The sequence below is a fragment of the Scyliorhinus torazame genome, unplaced genomic scaffold (assembly GCF_047496885.1).
Source record: "Scyliorhinus torazame isolate Kashiwa2021f unplaced genomic scaffold, sScyTor2.1 scaffold_391, whole genome shotgun sequence".
Lineage (NCBI taxonomy): Eukaryota > Metazoa > Chordata > Chondrichthyes > Carcharhiniformes > Scyliorhinidae > Scyliorhinus > Scyliorhinus torazame.
In genome coordinates this window covers 84,921-98,045 of record NW_027308118.1, presented here as the reverse complement: position 1 = coordinate 98,045, position 13,125 = coordinate 84,921, and positions in this window count along the sequence as shown.

Below are 13,125 nucleotides of genomic sequence, written 5' to 3'. Positions count from 1 at the left end.
GACCCTCTGACAGTGCGGCACTCCCTCACTACTCAGCCTCTGACAGTGCGGAACTCCCTCAGTACAGACCCTCTGACAGTGCGGCACTCCCTCAGTACTGACCATATGACAGTGCGGCACTCCCTCGGTACTGACCCTCTGACAGTGCAGCACTCCCTCAGTACTGACCCTCTGACAGTGCAGCGTTCCCTCAGTACTGACTCTCTGACAGTGCGGCACTCCCTCAGTACTGACCCTCTGACAGTGCAGCGTTCCCTCAGTACTGACTCTCTGACAGTGCGGCACTCCCTCAGTACTGACCCTCTGACAGTGCGGCACTCCCTCAGTACTGAGCCTCTGACAGTGCGGAACTCCCTCAGTACAGACCCTCTGACAGTGCGGCACTCCCTCAGTACTGACCCTCTGACAGTGCGGCACTCCCTCAGTACTGACCCTCTGACAGTGCAGCAATCCCTCAGTACTGACCCTCTGACAGTGCGGCACTCCCTCAGTACTGACCCTCTGACAGTGCGGCACTCCCTCAGTACTGACCCTCCGACAGTGCAGCATTCCCTCAGTACTGACTCTCTGACAGTGCGGTACTCCCTCTGTACTGACCCTCTGGCAGTGCGGCAGTCCCTCAGTACTGACCCTCTGACAGTGCGGCACTCACTCAGTACTGACCCTCTGACAGTGCGGCACTCCCTCAGTACTGACCCTCTGACAGTGCGGCACTCCCTCAGTACTGACCCTCTGACAGTGCGGCACTCCCTCAGTACTGACCCTCTGACAGTGCGGCACTCCCTCAGTACTGACCCTCTGACGATGCGGCACTCCCTCAGTACTGACCCTCTGACAGTGCGGCACTCCCTCAGTACTGACCCTTTGACAGTGCGGCACTCCCTCAGTACTGACCCTCTGACAGTGCGGCACTCCCTCAGTACTGACCCTCTGACGATGCGGCACTCCCTCAGTACTGACCCTCTGACGATGCGGCGCTCACTCAGTACTGACCCTCTGACAGTGCGGCACTCCCTCAGTACTGACCCTCTGACAGTGCGGCACTCCCTCAGTACTGACCCTCTGACAGTGCGGCACTCCCTCAGTACTGACACCCTGACAGTGCGGCACTCCCTCAATACTGACCCTCTGACAGTGCGGCACTCCCTCAGTACTGACCCCCTGACAGTGCGGGACTCCCTCAGTACTGACCCTCTGACAGTGCAGCGCTCCCTCAGTACTGACCCTGACAGTGCGGCACTCCCTCAGTACTGACCATATGACAGTGCGGCACTCCCTCGGTACTGACCCTCTGACAGTGCGGCACTCCCTCAGTACTGAACCTCTGACAGTGCGGCCCTCCCTCAGTACTGGCCCTCTGACAGTGCTGCGCTCCCTCAGTACTGACCCTCTGACAGTGCAGCGCTCCCTCAGTACTGACCCTCTGACAGTGCGCCACTCACTCAGTACTGACCCTCTGACAGTGCGGCACTCCCTCAGTACTGACCCTCTGACAGTGCGGCACTCCCTCAGTACTGACCCTCTGACAGTGCAGCACTCCCTCAGTACTGACCCTCTGACAGTGCGGCACTCGCTCAGTACTGACCCTCTGACAGTGCGGCACTCCCTCAGTACTGACATTCTGACAGTGCGGCACTCCCTCAGTACTGACCCTCTGACAGTGCGGCACTCCCTCAGTACTGACCCTCTGACAGTGCGGCACTCCCTCAGTACTGACCCTCTGACAGTGCGGCGCTCCCTCAGTACTGACATTCTGACAGTGCGGCACTCCCTCAGTACTGACCCTCTGACAGTACGGCACTCTCTTAGTACTGACCCTCTGACAGTGCGGCGCTTCATCAGTACTGACCCTCTGACAGTGCGGCACTCCCTCAGTACTGACCCTCTGACAGTGCGGCACTCCCTCAGTACTGACCCTCTGACAGTGCGGCACTCCCTCAGTACTGACCCTCTGACAGTGCAGCGCTCCCTCAGTACTGACATTCTGACAGTACGGCACTCACTCAGTACTGACCCTCTGACAGTGCGGCACTCCCTCAGTACTGACCCTCTGACAGCGCGGCACTCCCTCAGTACTGACCCTCTGGCAGTGTGGTACTCCCTCAGTGCTGACCCTCAGACAGTGCGGCACTCCCTCAGTACTGACCCTCTGGCAGTGTGGTACTCCCTCAGTACTGACACTGACAGTGCGGCACTCCTTCAGTACTGACCCTCTGACAATGCGGCACTCCCTCAGTACTGACCCTCTGACAGTGCGGCACTCCCTCAGTACTGACCCTCTGACAGTGCGGCACTCCCTCAGTACTGACACTGACAGTGCGGCACTCCCTCAGTACTGACTCTCTGAAAGTGCAGCACTCCCTCAGTACTGACTCTCTGGCAGTGCGGGACACCCTCAGTACTGACCCTCTGACAGTGCGGCACTCCCTCAGTCTTGACCCTGTGACAGTGCGGCACTCGCTCAGTCGTGACCCTCTGACAGTGCAGCGCTCCCTCAGTACTGACCCTCTGACAGTGCAACACTCCCTCAGTACTGACCCTCTATCAATGCAGCACTCCCTGAGTACTGACCCTCTGACAGTGCGGCGCTCCCTCAGTACTGACCCTTTGACAGTGCGGCACTCCCTCAGTACTGACCCTCTGACAATGCGGCACTCCCTCAGTACTGACCCTCTGACAGAGCAGCGCTCCCTCAGTACTGACCCTCTGACAGTGCGGCGCTCCCTCAGTACTGACCCTCTGACAGTGCGGCACTCCCTCAGTACTGACCCTCTGACAGTGTGGCACTCCCTCCGTACTGACCCTCTGACAGAGCAGCGCTCCCTCAGTACTGACCCTCTGACAGTGCGGCGCTCCCTCAGTACTGACCCTCTGACAGTGCGGCACTCCCTCAGTACTGACCCTCTGACAGTGCGGCACTCCCTCAGTACTGACCCTCTGACAGTGCGGCACTCAGTCAGTACTGACCCTCTTACAGTGCGGCACTCTCTCAGTACTGACCCTCTGACAGTGCGGCACTCCCTCAGTACTGACCCTCTGACAGTGCGGCACTCCCTCAGTACTGACCCTCTGACAGGGCGGCGCTCCCTCAGTACTGACCCTCTGACAGTGCAGCGCTCCCTCAGTACTGACCCTCTGACTGTGAGGCCCTCCCTCAGTACTGACCCTCTGACAGTGCGGCACTCCCTCAGTACTGACCCGCTGACAGTGCAGCGCTCCCTCAGTACTGACCCTCTGACAGTGCAGCACTCCCTCAGTACTGACCCTCTGACAGTGCGGCACTCCCTCAGTACTGACCCTCTGACAGTGCGGCACTCCCTCAGTACTGACTCTCTGACAGTGCGGCATTCCCTCAGTACTGACCCTCTGACAGTGCGGCACTCCCTCAGTACTGACCCTCTGACAGTGCTGCACTCCCTCAGTACTGACCCTCTGACAGTGCGGCCCTCCCTCAGTACTGACCCTCTGACAGTGCGGCGCTCCCTCAGTACTGACCCTCTGACAGTGCGGCACTCCCTCATTACTGGCCCTCTGACAGTGCTGCGCTCCCTCAGTACTGACCCTCTGACAGTGCAGCGCTCCTTCAGTACTGACCCTCTGACAGTGCGCCACTCCCTCAGTACTGACCCTCTGACAGTGCAGCACTCCCTCAGTACTGACCCTCTGACAGTGCGGTGCTCCCTCAGTACTGTCCCTCTGACAGTGCAGCACTCCCTCAGTACCGACCCTCTGACAGTGCAGCACTCCCTCAGTACTGACCCTCTGACAGTGCGGCACTACCTCAGTACTGACCCTCTGGCATGTGCGGTACTCCCTCAGTGCTGACCCTCAGACAGTGCGGCAGTCCCTCAGTACTGACCCTCTGACAGTGCGGCACTCCCTCAGTACTGACACTGACAGTGCGGCACTCCCTCAGTACTGACCCTCTGACAGTGCGGCACTCCCTCAGTACTGACCCTCTGACAGTGCAGCACTCCCTCAGTACTGACTCTCTGACAGTTCAGCACTCCCTCAGTACTGACCCTCTGACAGTGCGGCACTCCCTCAGTACTGACCCTCTGACAGTGCGGCACTCCCTCAGTACTGACCCTCTGACAGTGCGGCACTCCCTCAGTACTCACCCTCTGACATTGCGGCACTCCCTCAGTACTGACCCTCTGACAGTGCGGCACTCCCTCAGTACTGACCCTCTGACAGTGCAGCACTCCCTCAGCCCTGACCCTCTGACAGTGCGGCACTCCCTCCGTACTGACCCTCTGACAGTGCGGCACTCCCTCAGTACTGACCCTCTGACAGTTCGGCACTCCCTCAGTACTGACTCTCTGACAGTGCAGCACTCCCTCAGTACTGACCCCCTGACAGTGAGGCACTCCCTCAGTACTCACCCTCTGACAGTGCGACACTCCCTCAGTACTGACCCTCTGACAGTGCGGCACTCCCTCAGCCCTGACCCTCTGACAGTGCGGCACTCCCTCCGTGCTGACCCTCTGACAGTGCGGCACTCCCTCAGTACTGACCCTCTGACAGTGCAGCACTCCCTCAGTACTGACCCCCTGACAGTGAGGCACTCCCTCAGTACTCACCCTCTGACATTGCGGCACTCCGTCAGTACCGACTCTCTGACAGTGCGGCACTCCCTCAGTACTGACCCTCTGACATTGCAGCACTCCGTCAGAACTGACCCTCTGACAGTGCGGCGCTCCCTCAGTACTGACCCTCTGACAGTGCGGCACTCCCTCAGTACTGACCCTCTGACAGTGCAGCACTCCGTCAGTACTGACTCTCTGACAATGCGGCACACCCTCAGTACTGACCCTCTGACAGTGCAGCACTCCCTCAGTACTGACCCTCTGACAGTGCGACACTCCCTCAGTACTGACCCTCTGACAGTGCGGCACTCGCTCAGTCTTGACCCTCTGACAGTGCGGCACTCCCTCAGTACTGACCCTCTGACAGTGCGGCGCTCCCTCAGTACTAACCCTCTGACAGTGTAGCACTCCCTCAGTACTGACTCTCTGACAGTGCGGCACTCCCTCAGTACTGGCACTCTGACAGTGCAACACTCCCTCAGTGCTGACCCTCTGACAGTGCGGCACTCCCTCAGTACTGACCCTCTGACAGTGCGACACTCCCTCAGTGCTGACCCTCTGACAGTGCGGCACTCCCTCAGTACTGACCCTCTGACAGTGTAGCACTCCCTCAGTACTGACTCTCTGACAGTGCGGCACTCCCTCAGCACTCGCACTCTGACAGTGCGGCACTCCCTCAGTACTGACCCTCTGACAGTGCGGCACTCCCTCAGTACTGACTCTCTGACAGTGCGGCACTCCCTTAGTACTGACACTCTGATAGTGCGGCACTCCCTCCGTGCTGACCCTCTGACAGTGCGGCACTCCCTCAGTACTGACTCTCTGACAGTGCAGCGCTCCCACAGTACTGACCCGCTGACAGTGCGGCACTCCCTTAGTACTGACCCTCTGACAGTGCGGCACTCCCTCAGTACTGACCCTCTGACAGTGCGACACTCCCTTAGTACTGACACTCTGACAGTGCGGCACTCCCTCAGTACTGACCCTCTGACAGTGCAGCACTCCCTCAGTACTGACCCTCTGATAGTGCGGCGCTCCCTCAGTACTGACCCTCTGACAGTGCTGCACTCCCTCAGTACTGGCGCTCTGACAGTGCAGCGCTCCCACAGTACTGACCCGCTGACAGTGCGGCACTCCCTCAGTACTGACCCTCTGACAGTGCGGCACTCCCTCATTACTGACCCTCTGACAGTGCAGAACTCCCTCAGTACTGACCCACTGACCGTGCGGAACTCCCTCAGTACAGACCCTCTGACAGTGCGGCACTCCCTCAGTACTGACCCTCTGACAGTGCGGCACTCCCTCAGTACTGACCCTCTGACAGTGCAGCACTCCCTCAGTACTGACCCTCTGACAGTGCGGCACTCCCTCAGTACTGACCCTCTGACAGTGCGGCACTCCCTCAGTACTGACCCTCCGACAGTGCAGCATTCCCTCAGTACTGACTCTCTGACAGTGCGGCACTCCCTCTGTACTGACCCTCTGACAGTGCAGCACTCCCTCAGTACTGACCCTCTGACAGTGCAGCACTCCCTCAGTACTGACCCTCTGACAGTGCGGCGCTCCCTCAGTACTGACCCTCTGACAGTGCGGCACTCCCTCAGAAATGACCCTCTGACAGTGCAGCACTCCCTCAGTACTGACCCTCTGACAGTGCGGCGCTCCCTCAGTACTGACCCTCTGACAGTGCAGCACTCCCTCAGTACTGACCCTCTGACAGTGTCGCTCTCCCTCAGTACTGACCCTCTGACAGTGCGGCACTCCCTCAGTACTGACCCTCTGACAGTGCGGTACTCCCTCAGTACTGACTCTCTGACAGTGCGGCACACCCTCAGTCCTGACCCTGTGACAGTGCGGCACTCGCTCAGTCGTGACCCTCTGACAGTGCAGCGCTCCCTCAGTACTGACCCTCTGACAGTGCAACACTCCCTCAGTACTGACCCTCTATCAATGCAGCGCTCCCTCAGTACTGACCCTCTGACAGTGAGGCCCTCCCTCAGTACTGACCCTCTGACAGTGCGGCACTCCCTGAGTACTGACTCCCTGACAGTGCAGCACTCCCTGAGTACTGACCCTCTGACAGTGCGGCACTCCCTCAGTGCTGACCCTTTGACAGTGCGGCACTCCCTCAGTACTGACCCTCTGACAGTGCGGCACTCCCTCAGTACTGACCCTCTGACAGAGCAGCGCTCCCTCAGTACTGACCCTCTGACAGTGCGGCCTTCCCTCAGTACTGACCCTCTGACAGTGCGGCACTCCCTCAGTACTGACCCTCTGACAGTGCGGCACTCCCTCAGTACTGACCCTCTGACAGTGCGGCGCTCCCTCAGTACTGACCCTCTGACAGTGCAGCGCTCCCTCAGTACCGACCCTCTGACAGTGCAGCACTCCCTCAGTACTGACCCTGACAGTGCAGCACTCCCTCAGTACTGACCCTCTGACAGTGCGGCAGTCCCTCAGTACTGACCCTCTGACAGTGCGGCACTCCCTCAGTACTGACACTGACAGTGCGGCACTCCCTCAGTACTGACCCTCTGACAGTGCGGCACTCCCTCAGTACTGACCCTCTGACAGTGCAGCACTCCCTCCGTACTGACCCTCTGACAGTGCGGCACTCCCTCAGTACTGACCCTCTGACAGTGCGGCACTCCCTCAGTACTGCCCCTCTGACAGTGCAGCACTCCCTCAGTACTGACCCCCTGACAGTGAGGCACTCCCTCAGTACTCACCCTCTGACATTGCGGCACTCCCTCAGTACTGACCCTCTGACAGTGCGGCACTCCCTCAGCCCTGACCCTCTGACAGTGCGGCACTCCCTCCGTGCTGACCCTCTGACAGTGCGGGACTCCCTCAGTACTGACCCTTTGACAGTGCGGCACTCCCTCAGTACTGACCCTCTGACAGTGCGGCACTCCCTCAGTACTGACCCTCTGACAGAGCAGCGCTCCCTCAGTACTGACCCTCTGACAGTGCGGCCTTCCCTCAGTACTGACCCTCTGACAGTGCGGCACTCCCTCAGTACTGACCCTCTGACAGTGCGGCACTCCCTCAGTACTGACCCTCTGACAGTGCGGCGCTCCCTCAGTACTGACCCTCTGACAGTGCAGCGCTCCCTCAGTACTGACCCTCTGACAGTGCGGTGCTCCCTCAGTACTGTCCCTCTGACAGTGCAGCACTCCCTCAGTACTGACCCTGACAGTGCAGCACTCCCTCAGTACTGACCCTCTGACAGTGCGGCAGTCCCTCAGTACTGACCCTCTGACAGTGCGGCGCTCCCTCAGTACTGACCCTCTGACAGTGCAGCGCTCCCTCAGTACTGACCCTCTGACAGTGCGGTGCTCCCTCAGTACTGTCCCTCTGACAGTGCAGCACTCCCTCAGTACTGACCCTGACAGTGCAGCACTCCCTCAGTACTGACCCTCTGACAGTGCGGCAGTCCCTCAGCCCTGACCCTCTGACAGTGCGGCACTCCCTCCGTGCTGACCCTCTGACAGTGCGGCACTCCCTCAGTACTGACCCTCTGACAGTGCGGCACTCCCTCAGTACTGACCCTCTAACAGTGCGGCACTCCCTCAGCCCTGACCCTCTGACAGTGCGGCACTCCCTCCGTGCTGACCCTCTGACAGTGCGGCACTCCCTCAGTACTGACTCTCTGACAGTGCGTCACTCCCTCAGTACTGACCCTCTGACAGTGCGGCACTCCCTCCGTACTGACCCTCTGACAGTGCAGCACTCCCTCCGTACTGACCCTCTGACAGTGCGGCACTCCCTCAGTACTGACCCTCTAACAGTGCAGCACTCCCTCAGTACTGACCCTCTGACAGTGAAGCGCTCCCTCAGTACTGACCCTCTGACTGTGAGGCCCTCCCTCAGTACTGACCCTCTGACAGTGCGGCACTCCCTCAGTACTGACCCTCTGACAGTGCGGCACTCCCTCAGTACTGACCCTCTGACAGTGCGGCTCTCCCTTAGTACTGACCCTCTGACAGTGCGGCACTCCCTCAGTACTGACCCTCTGACAGTGCGGCACTCCCTCACTACTGAGCCTCTGACAGTGCGGAACTCCCTCAGTACAGACCCTCTGACAGTGCGGCACTCCCTCAGTACTGACCCTCTGACAGTGCAGCACTCCCTCAGTACTGACCCTCTGACAGTGCGGCACTCCCTCAGTACTGACCCTCTGACAGTGCGGCACTCCCTCAGTACTGACCCTCTGACAGTGCGGCACTCCCTCAGTACTGACCCTCTGACAGTGCGGCACTCCCTCACTACTGAGCCTCTGACAGTGCGGAACTCCCTCAGTACAGACCCTCTGACAGTGCGGCACTCCCTCAGTACTGACCCTCTGACAGTGCAGCACTCCCTCAGTACTGACCCTCTGACAGTGCGGCACTCCCTCAGTACTGACCCTCTGACAGTGCGGCAATCCCTCAGTACTGACCCTCCGACAGTGCAGCATTCCCTCAGTACTGACTCTCTGACAGTGCGGCACTCCCTCTGTACTGACCCTCTGACAGTGCAGCACTCCCTCAGTACTGACCCTCTGACAGTGCAGCACTCCCTCAGTACTGACCCTCTCACAGTGCGGCGCTCCCTCAGTACTGACCCTCTGACAGTGCGGCACTCCCTCAGAACTGACCCTCTGACAGTGCAGCACTCCCTCAGTACTGACCCTCTGACAGTGCGGCGCTCCCTCAGTACTGACCCTCTGACAGTGCAGCACTCCCTCAGTACTGACCCTCTGACAGTGTCGCTCTCCCTAAGTACTGACCCTCTGACAGTGCGGCACTCCCTCAGTACTGACCCTCTGACAGTGCGGCACTCCCTCAGTACTGACCCTCTGACAGTGCGGCACTCCCTCAGTACTGACCCTCTGACAGTGCGGTACTCCCTCAGTACTGACTCTCTGACAGTGCGGCACACCCTCAGTCCTGACCCTGTGACAGTGCGGCACTCGCTCAGTCGTGACCCTCTGACAGTGCAGCGCTCCCTCAGTACTGACCCTCTGACAGTGCAACACTCCCTCAGTACTGACCCTCTATCAATGCAGCGCTCCCTCAGTACTGACCCTCTGACAGTGAGGCCCTCCCTCAGTACTGACCCTCTGACAGTGCGGCACTCCCTGAGTACTGACTCTCTGACAGTGCAGCACTCCCTGAGTACTGACCCTCTGACAGTGTGGCACTCCCTCAGTACTGACACTTTGACAGTGCGGCGCTCCCTCAGTACTGACCCTCTGACAGTGCGGCAGTCCCTCAGTACTGACCCTCTGACAGTGCGGCACTCCCTCAGTACTGACCCTCTGACAGTGCGGCACTCCCTCAGTACTGACCCTCTGACAGAGCAGCGCTCCCTCAGTACTGACCCTCTGACAGTGCGGCCTTCCCTCAGTACTGACTCTCTGACAGTGCGGCACTCCCTCAGTACTGACCCTCTGACAGTGCGGCACTCCCTCAGTACTGACCCTCTGACAGTGCGGCACTCCCTCAGTACTGACCCTCTGACAGTGCGGCGCTCCCTCAGTACTGACCCTCTGACAGTGCAGCGCTCCCTCAGTACTGACCCTCTGACTGTGAGGCCCTCCCTCAGTACTGACCCTCTGACAGTGCGGCACTCCCTCAGTACTGACCCGCTGACAGTGCAGCGCTCCCTCAGTACTGACCCTCTGACAGTGCAGCACTCCCTCAGTACTGACCCCCTGACAGTGCGGTGCTCCCTCATTACTGTCCCTCTGACAGTGCAGCACTCCCTCAGTACCGACCCTCTGACAGTGCAGCACTCCCTCAGTACTGACCCTGACAGTGCAGCACTCCCTCAGTACTGACCCTCTGACAGTGCAGCACTACCTCAGTACTGACCCTCTGGCATGTGCGGTACTCCCTCAGTGCTGACCCTCAGACAGTGCGGCGCTCCCTCAGTACTGACCCTCTGACAGTGCAGCACTCACTCAGTACTGACCCTCTGTCAGTGCAGCACTCCCTCAGTACTGACCCTCTGACAGTGCGGCACTCACTCAGTACTGACCCTCTGTCAGTGCAGCACTCCCTCAGTATTGACCCTCTGACAGGGCGGCACTCCCTCAGTACTCACTCTCTGACAGTGCAGCACTCCCTGAGTACTGACCCTCTGACAGTGCGGCACTCCCTCAGTACTGACCCTCTGACAGTGCGGCACTCCCTCAGTACTGACCCTCTGACAGTGCGGCACTCCCTCAGTACTGACCCTGACAGTGCGGCACTCCCTCCGTACTGACCCTCTGACAGTGCGGCACTCCCTCAGTACTGACCCTCTAACAGTGCAGCACTCCCTCAGTACTGACCCTCTGACAGTGAAGCGCTCCCTCAGTACTGACCCTCTGACAGTGCGGCACTCCCTCAGTACTGACCCTCTGACAGTGCGGCACTCCCTCAGTACTGACCCTCTGACAGTGCGGCACTCCCTCAGTACTGACCCGCTGACAGTGCAGCGTTCCCTCAGTACTGACCCTCTGACAGTGCAGCACTCCCTCAGTACTGACCCTCTGACAGTGCGGCACTCCCTCAGTACTGACCCTCTGACAGTGCGGCACTCCCTCAGTACTGACCCTCTGACAGTGCGGTGCTCCCTCAGTACTGACCCTCTGACAGTGCGGCACTCCCTCAGTACTGACCCTCTGACAGTGCAGCGCGCCCTCAGTACTGACCCTCTGACAATGCGGCACTCCCTCAGTACTGACCCTCTGACAGTGTAGCACTCCCTCAGTACTGACTCTCTGACAGTGCGGCACTCCCTCAGTACTGGCACTCTGACAGTGCGGCACTCCCTCAGTACTGACCCTCTGACAGTGCGGCACTCCCTCAGTACTGACTCTCTGACAGTGCGGCACTCCCTTAGTACTGACCCACTGACAGTGCGGCACTCCCACAGGACTGACCCTCTGACAGTGCAGCGCTCCCACAGTACTGACCCTCTGACAGTGCGGCACTCCCTCAGTACTGACCCTCTGACAGTGCGGCTCTCCCTTAGTACTGACCCTCTGACAGTGCGGCACTCCCTCAGTACTGACCCTCTGACAGTGCGGCACTCCCTCACTACTGAGCCTCTGACAGTGCGGAACTCCCTCAGTACAGACCCTCTGACAGTGCGGCACTCCCTCAGTACTGACCCTCTGACAGTGCAGCACTCCCTCAGTACTGACCCTCTGACAGTGCGGCACTCCCTCAGTACTGACCCTCTGACAGTGCGGCACTCCCTCAGTACTGACCCTCTGACAGTGCGGCACTCCCTCAGTACTGACCCTCTGACAGTGCGGCACTCCCTCACTACTGAGCCTCTGACAGTGCGGAACTCCCTCAGTACAGACCCTCTGACAGTGCGGCACTCCCTCAGTACTGACCCTCTGACAGTGCAGCACTCCCTCAGTACTGACCCTCTGACAGTGCGGCACTCCCTCAGTACTGACCCTCTGACAGTGCGGCAATCCCTCAGTACTGACCCTCCGACAGTGCAGCATTCCCTCAGTACTGACTCTCTGACAGTGCGGCACTCCCTCTGTACTGACCCTCTGACAGTGCAGCACTCCCTCAGTACTGACCCTCTGACAGTGCAGCACTCCCTCAGTACTGACCCTCTCACAGTGCGGCGCTCCCTCAGTACTGACCCTCTGACAGTGCGGCACTCCCTCAGAACTGACCCTCTGACAGTGCAGCACTCCCTCAGTACTGACCCTCTGACAGTGCGGCGCTCCCTCAGTACTGACCCTCTGACAGTGCAGCACTCCCTCAGTACTGACCCTCTGACAGTGTCGCTCTCCCTAAGTACTGACCCTCTGACAGTGCGGCACTCCCTCAGTACTGACCCTCTGACAGTGCGGCACTCCCTCAGTACTGACCCTCTGACAGTGCGGCACTCCCTCAGTACTGACCCTCTGACAGTGCGGTACTCCCTCAGTACTGACTCTCTGACAGTGCGGCACACCCTCAGTCCTGACCCTGTGACAGTGCGGCACTCGCTCAGTCGTGACCCTCTGACAGTGCAGCGCTCCCTCAGTACTGACCCTCTGACAGTGCAACACTCCCTCAGTACTGACCCTCTATCAATGCAGCGCTCCCTCAGTACTGACCCTCTGACAGTGAGGCCCTCCCTCAGTACTGACCCTCTGACAGTGCGGCACTCCCTGAGTACTGACTCTCTGACAGTGCAGCACTCCCTGAGTACTGACCCTCTGACAGTGTGGCACTCCCTCAGTACTGACACTTTGACAGTGCGGCGCTCCCTCAGTACTGACCCTCTGACAGTGCGGCAGTCCCTCAGTACTGACCCTCTGACAGTGCGGCACTCCCTCAGTACTGACCCTCTGACAGTGCGGCACTCCCTCAGTACTGACCCTCTGACAGAGCAGCGCTCCCTCAGTACTGACCCTCTGACAGTGCGGCCTTCCCTCAGTACTGACTCTCTGACAGTGCGGCACTCCCTCAGTACTGACCCTCTGACAGTGCGGCACTCCCTCAGTACTGACCCTCTGACAGTGCGGCACTCCCTCAGTACTGACCCTCTG